The following is a 13,621-nucleotide window of genomic DNA, read 5'->3' on the forward strand; positions in this document are numbered from 1 at the left end:
TGCACTAGGAAGACAAACTATATATGCCCACAAAGGTTTAAATGCACCAGCAGCTTTCAAAGGAAAACTTTCCTTTGAAGCTACTAATGGGTTAATAGAAAATCATTTTAAATTTATCATCGTTAAAAAAAAAAAAAAAAAATATGTGCTGGACCAGTTCATACATCTTCCATCTCCTCCTCAGCAACCTTCAGCTATGTATGCAGTCTCAGGCAAGCTGCCTCACTCCCCACTTCATTCACATGGGCATACATAGGGAAAAGTGCAGCCACACCTCCCTGCTGACTGATAGCCTATCAAGGCTGTCAGTCTCTAATAGGGAGGCATGGCTTTAGACTGACTGGAGGGTTAGGCTAGGTCCACACTTGTCCCTTCCATGCAGGAGGGGGTAGCAGGCAGGAAGGAGGGCAGGGTGGGGAGGGGGATCGGGGGAGTCAGCCCTCCTCCCTCACCTGGGTCCCCCCCCTTCCCCACTCCCCCTCCAGCTAGTTTAATTAATTAAAATTATTCAAATCAATGTAGCAATGTATAAAGGCGAGCGTGGAACTTACTTCCTTGCGTTCCACTGCTCACCGTCACTTCCTGCAATGCTGCCCTCTGTACTTCATTGGGCGGCATTGCAGGAAGTGACAGCGAGCAGTGGAAAGCAAGGAAGTAAGTTCCCCGCTCGCCTTTTATACATTGCTACATTGATTTTAATGATTTTAATTAATGAAACTAGCTGGAGGAGTAGGACCCCCCTCCCATCGCTGCTCCCGCCTGCTACCCCCTCCAGCATGGCGACCCCCTCCCCACCCACAGGCAGGGCAGGGCCACAGAAAACGGATCTGTTTCTGCGTCCAAAGCTGCCTGTGTAGAGGGGGAATCCCTTTTTGCATTGATTTTCACTACCCCTCTGTGTATCCGGGGGCCATGAAAATCCTGTAAATCCAGACTGTCCGTTCAGGTTTTCAAAACGGATCCCCCTGAACGTAGATGGATCAGTTTTTTTTAAGTAAAGATGGATGCTATTTTTATCATTGGTATCCGTGGCTCCGGTTTTGATCCGGGCCAAAAACCGGAGCCACGGATACCTTTTTAGAACACGTGTGAACCTACTCTTACTGTACTTACTTCCTACCTTTCGTGTCGCTACCTCTCCTTTTAGATAGTAAGCCTTTGGGCAGGGTCCTCCTCCTTTTGTGTCCTACCTGATTCTCCATTACTGTGAACCCATGCTATGCATTTGAGTGAACCTACCTTGCCTAATCTCCATGCTCCCCTCCAGTGACTGACTAAGCATTACCTTGTACTCATACTGTGCTGTGTGATCTGTTTTTTCTTGTATTCCTGTATTGTCATATTGCTGTATGTCACCCCTAAATATTGTCTGTAACCTTTACTAATGTTGGCGCTTTATAAATACAATAAATAAATAAATAATAATAAATAGGTTGCTGAGGAGGAGGAGTGGATCTACTACAAGTAAAACAAGTATTTTTTATTGTTGCTTTGTAAATACTTTTTGTTTTAATGCAAAACTGCCTTATGCCTAATTTGGTGTACAGAAAAGTAAAAGTATCTGGACTTGCACTTTTAGGCTACTTTCACACCAAGACGTTGCGTTTTAGGGGACGTTAAGGTTGCATAACGTGCCCCTAACGCAACGCATGGTGGTGTTGAAGTTGGACGTCAGATTGAGCCGCGTTATGCAGCTCTCAAAGCAGCCGCTCCAGGATAGTGATGGGAAGTCCGGATCTTTTTAAGGATTCGGATCATTCGAATCGGATCATGGAAAAGATCCGGATCTTTGAACCAAATCATTTGAATCATTTTACTAGGGAAGCAGACTAGGTGAAATGACTAGCAGGACAGGACTTTCCCTGCACTGTACATTCTGTATGTTCCTGTTTCTTCCAGATAGACATCCACTGTGAACCGAATCTTTCATTGTGATGATTCGGATGATTCGACTCACAAAAAAGATCCGGATCAAATAAACGATTCGTTTATGATCCGGACAACACTAAGAGTCCCACCATGAGTCACCACAGTGCAGTGAAAATTAATTAGCCATGTGGCTAGACACTGAGCATGTGCAAACAATATAACGCAGCTCTATAAGGGTATAACGTACAGCATGCTGCACTTTCATTTAACGTGCAGCGTTATACCCTAACGCAACGTGGGCACTGTGAACAGCACATTGATTTATCCTTGCTGTGAGTTAGGCTGCGTTACTGGCTGCTGTAACGTTAAAGGGGAATTTTAACCCAGGATTGAACTCCATCCCAATCAGTAGCCGATACCCCCTTTCCTACGAGAAATCTTTAACTTTTAAAAAGACCATAAGTGGGGTCTGTATGGATAATATTGTGGTGAGTCCCCTCCCACAGTGTGATGTCAGGACCATGGTCCAAACAGTTTCCTCTCTGTGAACCTTGTTGCATTGTGAGAAATTAATGAAACGGTTTTCAAATGCCAAGCAAGCAGCATCTTCTTCAGTGCATATATACAGTATGTGTAAGAAAAATCTTTTAGCCGATCACATTGTTAGTGAGTGCTGCCTGATTTTTTTATGTCTGCCAGTGGTAAAGATGCTGACCTGCAGGCTTACAGTGGATTAAACAATATGAACAAATTACAAAGTGAGTATCAGTCATTTTTTTTATCTTTTTTTTTTTTTTAAAGAGTAACTGTCAGGCTGCAGAAGCTAATTTAAACCTCTATTCTCCTGTGTTAAACAGTTTAGAAGGAAGCCCAAAAGCCATTAGTGAAGATAAAAATCTCAGTTACCTTTGATGTGTGCTTATCAGCAAGGCTGTTAAAACCCAAGAGGACGCAAGCCGCATACTATACTGCAAAGCATTCTGGGGCCCTCCCCTCGGCTGCTAATGAGATGTTACAGAAGCTTGTAATCAGTCCAGCGCGTAGCACTGATAAATCTCCCGACAGAGTACACTGCAGGAGTCAGCTATTGTTCCTAGCCACATGGCTCATTAATATTCACTGCACACTGTGTTGTTCAAGTACGAGCTTTTCTGTGATCAGGAAGCAGGCAGGACATGACGACACATTTGACAGAAAAACATGGAGCCTGCCATGAGCTGTCAGGAGCATCTATCTCTGCATATACTATATACAAATTCTGTGAAATCCAAACGTGGACAGTGAAATGCATATGTAATGTAAGTACAGCCAATCTTTAGCTACTGATATATGTGTTTATTTTCTCTGAGACCTTATACCTAACAGCTCCTCTTTAATTCTTATTCTGATGTATTGATGTTTTTTCCCCCTACCTATTATCTCTCATTAACCTTCTTGGCGGTAACCCCGAGCTGAGCTCAGGGTAAGCCGCCGCAGAGGATTTCATAATTTTTTTTTAGAACACGCAGCAAGCACTTTGCTTGCTGCGTGTTCGGGTCGATCGCCGCTGATGCGCCGCTACCTGCCGCGATACAGCCCCCCCCCCCGCATACCCCTTGCGCAGCCTGACCAATCGCCGCCAGGCTGCGCTATGGGGTGGATCGGGACTCCCTGTGACATGACTACGTTGATGACGTCACTCCGTTCGTCGCCATGGCAACGGAGGAAGCCCTGAAGGAGATCCCATTTAGAAAGGGATTTCCAAATGGGCTTGATTGCCGGTGGCGTTCGGAGGGGTGGGAGGGAGGCCGCAGGTAGGGGGAAATCATGTAGCTAGCGCTAGGCTAGCTACATGATAAAAGAAAAAATTAGGCTTAAAAAACCTCCCACGGCCGCACAGCCGCAGAACAATTGACCGCCAGGAGGGTTAAAGTAAACCTGTAATAAAGAAAACTTCCCCTGGGGGTACTTCTTCAGGAGGGGGAAGCCTCTGGATCCTAATGAGGCTTTCCCCGTCCTCCTAAGTCTCGTTGATCCATCGCTCGCAGCCCCTGAACAGCACACACACGTCAATATTTACCATCTGCGTCCCTGTGCAGGTGCATTAGTGGCTTTCCAATGGGCTCTGGGGAAATAGCCAAGCCCAGTTGGGTCCGCTCTAACAAGCAGGCGATTCTCTCCTGTGCAGTACAGCGGACCCGATCGGGATCAGCTATTTCAGCCGGAGCCCATCGGAAAGCTGCTACTGCGCAGGAGAGCATATGGTAAATATTGCCGCGTGCTACAGGCGCTATTACACCTGCGCGCACCTTCGGGGGCTGCCAGTGCTGGATCCCGGAGGGTGAGGAGGACGGGGGAAGTCTCATTAGGATTCAGAGGCGTCCCCCTCCTGAGTTAAGAACACCACAGGGGCTCTTTTATTTACAGATCCCCTTTAAAGTTCCTGGCAGCTGTACAGCCATTACTCACTCACCTGTCAAAAGTTCTCTCGTCGTCAGTGTCAATCAGACTCTCCAATAAGCTGCAATATAAATCTTCCCTCCAATTCATTTGGTGCCATGTTTGAAGATTGCTCTAAACATGATTACAGAAATGAGGTTATTGGCATACAGTGAATGAAACCTGCCTGATTAAATTGAGATTACGCAGTGGTCTTATGACTTTTCCCTTACGCTGCTTGAGACATAAGAATGACATCAATCCTTATAGCCTGTACTGCAGAGTTCCCCAACCCTGTCCTCAAGGCCCACCAACAGTACATGTTTTGCAGGAAACCACAAGCATGCACAGGTGGGGTAGTTAGTGTTGCAGCAGAGCTGATTAACCAGCTCTGTGGATGTAATCAAAATACGCACTGTTGGTGGGCCTTGAGGACAGGGTTGGGGAACTGCCCAGTTCTAGCTGGACAAAATGATTCGTGTGGTCCTTACACATCCGAAAATGCTGATTTTCGCCAATGCCAATTACCAATTCTGCGTATTTCCGATTGACTTCCGATTTCCGTGTACCCCTTTTTTGGGGGGTTATTTTCAGGGATGGTCGGAATTGCTGATTTCTGATTCCGCAGAAATTCCGCATATGTTTCCGCTAACGTTGTATTCTGTATTTAGCAGTATTCCGAATTTCCGTTGTCCGCTAAAAATTCCGGCTACCGCTTACCGCACTACAAATCCTCATTCTCCGATTGGCTGATTCATTCCGAGTCTTCTGATTGGCTTAAAATTAGCAACTATTGGTTCAGCAGATTTCTGCAGAAATTTCCGCTACCGCTTACTGCAATACAAATCCTCAACCTCTGATTGGCTGATTCATCCCGAGTCTTCTGATTGGCTTAAAATTACCGATTATCGGTATAGCGGTAATTTCCCCGATTTCCGACGAATTCCGCATTCCGCACACTAATTTCTGCGTACCGCATTCGATGCGGAAATGTGAATCGGAATGAGCATTCCTAGTTATTTTTTGGATTCTCTGATTGACCAAATACTTCCGAGTTGTTTCTGCAGTCTCTGATTGATCCATTGCTTCCGAGTTCTGTGACTGGGCTAAAATTACCGGGTTGCTGATATGCAGTATTTCCACCAAATACGATTTACGAGTTCTGTTTTCCAATATCCGATCAGAATCTGATCAGAAATACGGATTTCCAATTGGAAATGTGGAAATTTCAATTCCGCGAAATCCAAAAATACCTATGATCTGGTGCGCTTTAAAGAAAACCTGTAATGAGAAAAACCTCCCCTGGGGGGTACTCACCCCGGGTGGGGGAAACTTCCGGATCCTATTGAGGCTTCCCCCGTCCTCCTCGGTCCCACGGCAGCGGAGATACAGCTCCCCGAACAGCGGGGAGCCTCCCCGGCTCCAGCGCAGGCGGAGTATCGGCCCTCTGCTCGGAGATAGGCGGAAATAGCCGATCGCTGTCGGGCCACTCTACTGCGCAGATGCAAGTCTCCTGCGCCTGCGACAGAGATCGGCTATTTTCGCCTATCTCCGTGCCGAGAGCTGCAACAGCGCCCCCGCTGGAGCCAGGAAAGGTAAATAAATCAGCGCTTGTCAGGCTTGTCGAGGGAGGATTCCGGGAGACTTCGGGGGAGCCAGCGCTGGACTGCCTGCAGCTACCGGGGACGGGGAGGCCTCATTGGGACCCTGAGGCTTCCCCCTCCCGAGGTGAGTACCCCCCAGGGGAACTTTTTTTTGTTACAGGTTCTCTTTAAGCTTCAGTTACATCTCCATCATCGTTCACACTGATTGCAGCACCTATACATTCAACAACTCAGGATAAATGCTGCTCTCAGGGCTGTCACTGCATTTATAAACCAGTAACATTTGCATTCACCAGCACCTTTTATCTAGGTCCCTTCCCGTGTACATTTCTGGGTTGATAAATGACATCTTTGGCAGTCAGTAAAAGCTTGACGCACTACTCAGCATCTAGCAGGAAATAGAGGCTGGTAAATGAACTTGGACAGTCCGTTCCACTGGATGCTATTTAGAGAACAAACACCTCATTGGGAGCTTCACAGTTGTCTCGCCCGATTCTGCGGACGGACTTCACGGGATGAGGAAACCTCCGCCGCGCCGAGTGCGTCACCTACATACGCTCTGTGACGGAGCTCCTGTGAGATGTGTTGTGCAGCATAGAGGGGATTGTCAGAAAAGGGAAAATAATGGATTGTTCAGGTAAAGTGATGTTTTTATTAGAGGTGATTTTTCTCTATACACACCTCTGCTACAGCACCCAGTCAGCGGTGAAGGAAATATTCCTGCTAGGGCAATACCTGCATAGATCTGTGCAGGGCTGACACTTGTCAAAATCGCATGCAAATTTACATTACAACTTAAAGTGAATCCGTGGTGAGAATAAACTGATGAGATAAACAATTATATCTATCATTCTATTCCTAAAAATTACTTTTTTTAAAGGGAACCTGTACTGAGTAAGAATATTTAAAATAAACACGAGGTAACTTCAAATGAACATTACATAGTTACCTTGCCCTCAGTTCCTCTCAGAAGCTTACTATTTTCTTCTGACAATGATCCCTTCCAGTTCTAACAACCTTTTGTCAGATCTGAAGTATATCAGTTGCTGTCAGGTATTTATCAGTTGCTGTCAGTTATAGCTGAGAGGATGACTGATGTGCCCGGTAATGTCCATGTTTCCCTGTGGCTCATAGGTCACAGTGTGCTGACCAGAAAGCTGTTATGGGGTAATGGCCATTTTCAAAATGGAGGACGGAGAATTCCCTTGATCACAGTGGACAAACAGGAAGCAGGAGAGGAGAAAGGGATTGATGAGTAGACTACACGGGAGGTAAGTATGACCTGTGTATGTTTATTTTTATTTTGAATTTTCAGGTAAGGTTTTCTTTAAGTATCCCAGGGTTTTCTTTTATATTTAAACATTTACAAAGTAGGTTGAATGTTTTACTGCCTCTAATCAGTGGCAGCCTATTAAGTGTCCCAGAGTTAGAGAAAGGTCAATAGTTCTTGTATTTTATCTCTCCCTCTGCCCTCAGAGGTTGTATTCTGCCAGGAAAGCTTTTATGGCTGTAATTTGCTTATCAGTGATGTTTACTATATTCCTGACAAGGTAATAACAAGACAGAAGCTGTCACTTCCATGCCTAGAAATTAACTCTTTCAGGCAGCAAAATAAATCAAGTAAAACAGCCTGGTTATTAACATGTTTTGTACTATATATATATATATATATATATATATATATATATATATATATATATATATATATATATATATATATATATATAGTTAATTTCCTCATGTCACATATCGCCTCGGGTACACTTTAAAGTTATCCTGAGGCAGTCACACACAAACCCTCTGCATAGTGATGGTCAAGTAGACGCAAATAACTTTGAGTTGATGCAAATGTATGCAGCTTGAAAATGAACCAATCAAATTCTGCTGAGGTAAAATTTGATTGGTTCATTTTCAAGCTGCATAAATTTGCATCAACTCGAAGTTATTTGCATCTGCCTGACCATCACTACCTCTGAACACTTCCGACCATAGCTATGTCCTCAAGGCCACGCTCCCAACTGTGTAAGAACGGCTCCGTGCTGCTGCGCAGGCATGACCTGACTAACTCAGGCGAAGTATGGCTGTTCTCTTGTTAAGAATTTTCTGTTCTCAGGCCACGCTCCCTGTTCTCTCGCCATATCTTCATGCAGTGAGTGAACTGGAAGCACAGTGTGAGAGCAGAAAATGTCTTACTGCGCATGCGCCAGCAAAACTACCTCTTAACAGATATTGGGATGTCTGCAAACATGACAGAACATATATACCTGTACATGGGCTCATTTTTACTGATTTCATTTGTCTCTGTATTCCTTTAGGATAACCAAGGTGAAGAGTGTTAGAATGCCCACCGCTCCCCCCGTTCACCTCTTTCATAAGAGCCATCAGAAGCTGCTTCCTGCTCAGCCAGGTTGAAAGCAGTGCACAAATGCTGGAACTGGTGGGGCGTTGATGGTGCTTCCATGGCCAAGAGCACTCTGCACCAGGGGCATAACAATAGACCCTGCAGGGGATGCAGCTGCAGGGGGGCCCAGAAGCCACAGAGGACCCCGTCCTGAGAGACTGACAACTAATGGCAAGGAGAGAAAAAACTTTCTGCTCTGTTTTTGCAGGGGGCCCAGTGATTTCTACTTACACCCCTGCTCTGCACATGCATACTACGAGTCGTGACAAAGTGCACATGTGAACAGCACTCTTGGCCATGGAAGCATGATAAATAAACTGCTCCTGCTCCCACCACTCTCATTACCCTCTTTGCCTTGGCTATCCTCTAAGTGCAATATTTGTAATCAGCAAGAAAATGTACAGCAGCTCAGGCTGAGGGGTTGGAGGTCCATGGTGGCATCTGGGGGTCCTCTTTAAAGCACACCTGAACTAGGTACTGCTTGCGGCAACCACAGGGTCAGGGTTGCTATATTTAAGTATAGCAAAGCATTGACCTTCATTAGCTAATGTCAAAAATAGTGCTTGCTTAAACGTAGCTCACGATAGAGGCCTGGAGGCCAGAGGAGCCCCCCAAAGGTAAGTAGTGAGGCTCCCTCAACCTCCGTCCTCCCTGATGGCAGACACCATTACAAACATCCCTTATGGCAAGGATCATTTAAAAAAAATGTATTTTGCTGGTGCAGTTCCCTTTAACACAGGGGTGTCAAACTTAAATATAAAGTGGGCCGAAATTGAACACTGGGACCAAGTCGCGGGCCAACCTCAATGTCTACTGGCCACCTCTCTCCCTTATAAAGTTCCTGGTGTCTAATGGACCCCCTCCAACCCCTATACAGTTCCCCGGTGTCTAGTGGTCACCCTGCCCTATAAAGTTCCCTGGTGTGTAGTGGCCCCCAGCCTACCCTATACAGTTCACTGGTGTCTAGTGCTTTCCCTTACCTCCCCCATAGGGCTTCCCTGGCTTTCTAGGGCTTCACCTCCAATATAGCTTCCCTGGTGGGCCAAACCTAATGCAAAGTGGGGAAACCACTTGGGGCCAAATGTAATGGCTCTGAGGGCCAGATTTGGCCCGCGGGTCGGAGTTTGACATGTATGCTTTAACATTAGATGGGATTCAAAAGAGTTTTATATGCCTTTCTTACATCTACTGATTTGGGTAGTAAAGGACTGCGTTCCACACGTGAAATGACACCAGTTATAAAAAGGCAATTTATCACGACATTTCCTATGTATGGAAGCAATGAGGAGACAGCGCTGTTACGACGCACGCTGCTAATGGCTGCCTCTTCCTCCTCCGCTGCTGGAATCGTGTTTTTTTTTTTCGGGTGAATGTTTTAGTAAAAGGATTTGTGGTGAGATATGTGGAGCTGTCAGAGACCGGCTGATAATGTCACCTGTAATGGCGGATGTGTCATGCATGTATGAAGAACACTCACAGTTGCTATCAGCTTGCTATACCAGAAGCACCGCTGTCTCCAGACCCCCCTGTAGTGCAGCTGAGGCCTGTTCTTAGACAAGTCGCTATCAGCAGCTCTTTCTGGAGTTTGGAAAAAACAAAGTAAGGATATTTATGTACATTGAGCAGATCACTCCGGATTCATTGTGATGACATGTACTGGGGGCTGCTGGGAAGGGAAGAATGTCTTTCAACGGCAGGATAATATCCTTTGTCAGTCATTATTTCTGCCATAATTCTCATTACTCCTGTTTGTTATTGAAATAATTGCGTGGAGGGAGCTTTGTTCTTACACACATCTTTTTTTTCCCATTCAGATGAATGAATGGGAACTGTGACGGCTGTCACTTGCACTCTCAGTGGTGGGCAGTGTGATAACATCTCTAGTATGTGGGACTCCAGTGCTGGGCAGATTTAGCATGAGAAACCAATAATCAGTGCATCAGTACATGTTCACTTACAGATACTCTGCTGTTTTGACCCTGCAACTGGTTCCCTGGCTGATTTCTTCCCCAAAAACCAAAAGGGTTAGGCCTTAAGTGGAGGGAATTGGGTTAGGCGCCTACAGGGGAGGTTAGGCATTAGGTGGAGGGAATTGGGTTAGGCACCTACAGGGGAGGTTAGGGTTAGACGTTAGGTGGAGGGATTTGGGTTAGGCACCTACAGAGCAGGTTAGGCTTAGACATTAGGTGAGGAGGTTAGGCACCTACAGGGGAGGTTAGGAACAGGCATTAAGTAAGGAGGTAAGCACCTATAGGGGAGGTTAGGGTTAGGCATTAGGTGGAGGGATTTGGGTTAGGCACCTACAGGGGAGGTTAGGGTTAGGCATTAGGTGGGGGATTTTGGTTAGGCACTTACAGAGGAGGTTAGGGTTAGGCATTAGGTGGAGGGATTTGGGTTAGGCACCTACAGGGGAGGTTTGGCATTAGATGAGGAGGTTAGGCACCTACAGGGGAGGTTAGGGTTAGGCCTTAGGTGGGGGGATTAGGGTTAGGCACCTACAGGGGAGGTTTGGCATTAGATGAGGAGGTTAGGCACCTACAGGGCAGGTTAGGGTTAGGCCCTAGGTGGGGGATTTGGGTTAGGCATCTACAGGACAGGTTAGGCCTTAGGTTAGGGGATTTAGGTTAGGCACCTACAGGGGAGGTTAGGGTTAGGCTTTAGGTGGGGGGGATTTGGGTTAGGCACCTACAGGGAAGGTTAGTTTTAGGCATTAGGTTTAGGGATTTGGGTTAGGCACCTACAGGGGAGGTTAGGGTTAGGCATTAGTTGGAGGGATTTGGGTTAGGCACCTACAGGGGAGGTTAGGGTTAGGCCTTAGGTGGGGGGATTTGGGTTGGGCACCTACAGGGAAGGTTAGTTTTAGGCATTAGGTTTAGGGATTTGGGTTAGGCACCCACAGGGGAGGTTAGGGTTAGGCATTAGTTGGAGGGATTTGGGTTAGGCACCTACAGGGGAGGTTAGGGTTAGGCATTAGGTGGGGGGATTTGGGTTAGGTACCTACCGAGCAGGTTAGGCTTAGACATTAGGTGAGGAAGTTAGGCACCTACAGGGGAGGTTAGGATTAGGCATTAGGTGGAGGGATTTGGGTTAGGCACCTACAGGGGAGGTTAGGGTAAGGCATTAAGTGGAGGGAATTAGGTTAGGCACCTACAGGGGAGGTTAGGGTTAGGCATTAGGTGAGGAGGTTAGGCACCTACAGGGGAGGTTAGGGTTAGGCATTAGCTAGCGGGATTTGGGTTAAGCACCTACAGGGGAGGTTAGGCATTAGCTGGAGGGATTTGGGTTAGGCACCTACAGGGGAGGTTAGGGTTAGGCATTAGGTTGAGGGATTTGGGTTAGGCACCTACAGGGGAGGTTAGGGTTAGGCCTTAGGTGGGGGGATTTGGGTTAGGAACCTACAGGGGAAGTTAAGGTTAGGCATTAGGTGGGAGGATTTGGGTTAGGCACCTACAGGGGAGGTTAGGGTTAGGCCTTAGGTGGGGGGATTTGGGTTAGGAACCTACAGGGGAGGTTAGGTTTAGGCATTAGGTGGGAGGATTTGGGTTAGGCACCTACAGGGGAGATTAGGGTTAGGCATTAGGGGATACATAAAGGACTTGCTGAAGCTGCACCACACCTCCCACAACCTCAGATCAGCAAGTTCTATAAACTTGGTTACTCCCAGAGTGCACCTCAAAAAATCTGGAGACAGAGCCTTCTGTCATACTGCCCCTACTCTTTGGAACTCCCTGCCACACCCAGTAAAGACAGCACCATCCCTGGAGCTATTCAAATCTAGACTGAAAAGCCACCTGTTTAGCCTGGCATTTCCGGACTTATAACATTCTTCCTCTGTACCACGATGGTCGGAGCCATGCTTATGCACTTTGAGTCCTACGGGAGAAAAGCGCTTTACAAATGTTATTTGTTGTTGTTGTTGTTGTGAAGGAGTAAAAGTTAGGCACTTATAGTGGAGGGTTAAAATTAGAATAAGTGCCAGCTGGGTAGTTCATAGTAAAATATCAATAATTTAAATGACCAATATTTTACTTTTAGCGGCACCACCGGGTGCCCAAGTGATGTGGCAGCACGGCAATACATACTCTCCTAACCTTCTCCAATCTTAACCCCTTCCTTACCCTTAAAGTTAGCACCTTTTTGATGCCCAACCTTAACCTTCTAACCCTTTGGGCCCATGCACACTACTGCGATTAGTGGGTGATTCCCGCTAATCGCCGAGGCTATCGCTTTTTAAAGCGCTATCGCAATTGTAATCCCATGGCAGTGATCTCACTGCTGCAATTGCTGCTGATCGTAAAACGTGTTGCCTGCAGAATTTTTTCGTGATTCTGGAGTGATCGCGATACAGTGCTTATAAAAGCGCTGATGGCGATCGCTCTGAAACGTGAGAGTGTACAGTGGTTTTGCGGTAAAATCACCCGCACAGAACGGTAGCGCTATGCCAGGCATGGGCAAACTTGGCCCTCCAGCGGTTAAGGAACTACAAGTCCCACAATGCATTGCAGGAGTCTTACAGCCACAGTCATGACTCATAAAGGCAAATGCATTGTGGGACTTGTAGTTCCTTAAAGAGAACCCGAGGTGTGTTTAAATAATGTTATCTGCATACAGAGGCTGGATCTGCCTATACAGCCCAGCCTCTGTTGCTATCCCAAACCCCACTAAGGTCCCCCTGCACTCTGCAATCCCTCATAAATCACAGCCATGCTGTGAGGCTGTGTTTACATCTGTAGTGTCAGTCTCAGCTGCTCCCCCGCCTCCTGCATAGCTCCGGTCCCTGCCCCCGTCCCTTCCCTCCAATCAGCAGGGAGGGAAGAGATGCAGGCGGGGACTGGAGTTCTGCAGGAGGTGGGGAGAGCAGTAGACTGACACTATAGAGATAAACACAGCCAGCTCTGACAAGCTGTATGTCAGCAGCGTGGCTGTGATTTATGAGGAATTGCAGAGTGCAGGGGGACCTTAGGGGGGTTTGGGATAGCAACAGAGGCTGGGCTGTATGGGCAGATCCAGCCTCTGTATGCAGATAATATTCTTCAAACCCACCTCGGGTTCTCTTTAACAGCTAGTGGGCCAAGTTTGCCCATGCCTGCGCTAAGCGCTACCGTTTTGCCAGTTTCAGGTGTGAATGGTCCTTAATTCACACTAAAGCCTTGTACACACACACAAGAGGGAACTTGGCCAAGTCAGCAATTCTTCGCTGGAGATCAAGTCATCCTTGTATCACTCAAAGCAAAACTGAACTGCTCCTAAATAGGATTTGTAGAATTCAGTTTGAAATCTATTGAAAATCGATCTGATGGCATTTTTTTGCCTTCAGATTTCCATTAGG

The 13,621-nt window shown here is 46.7% G+C and overlaps 1 long non-coding RNA gene across 2 annotated transcripts in view; it reads right to left on the minus strand.

Annotated features, from left to right (window-relative positions):
* The window catches only part of LOC137564308 (uncharacterized), a 205,368-nt gene that overhangs the window by 124,671 nt on the left and 67,076 nt on the right, over nt 1-13,621 (minus strand). For both annotated transcript variants that reach the window (XR_011030571.1, XR_011030570.1), the window contains exon 3: nt 4,322-4,422. This is a non-coding gene — a long non-coding RNA (uncharacterized lncRNA). The remainder of the gene's footprint in view (nt 1-4,321; nt 4,423-13,621) is intronic.

The sequence above is a fragment of the Hyperolius riggenbachi genome, chromosome 3, assembly GCF_040937935.1.
Source record: "Hyperolius riggenbachi isolate aHypRig1 chromosome 3, aHypRig1.pri, whole genome shotgun sequence".
NCBI classification, from domain to species: Eukaryota; Metazoa; Chordata; class Amphibia; order Anura; family Hyperoliidae; genus Hyperolius; species Hyperolius riggenbachi.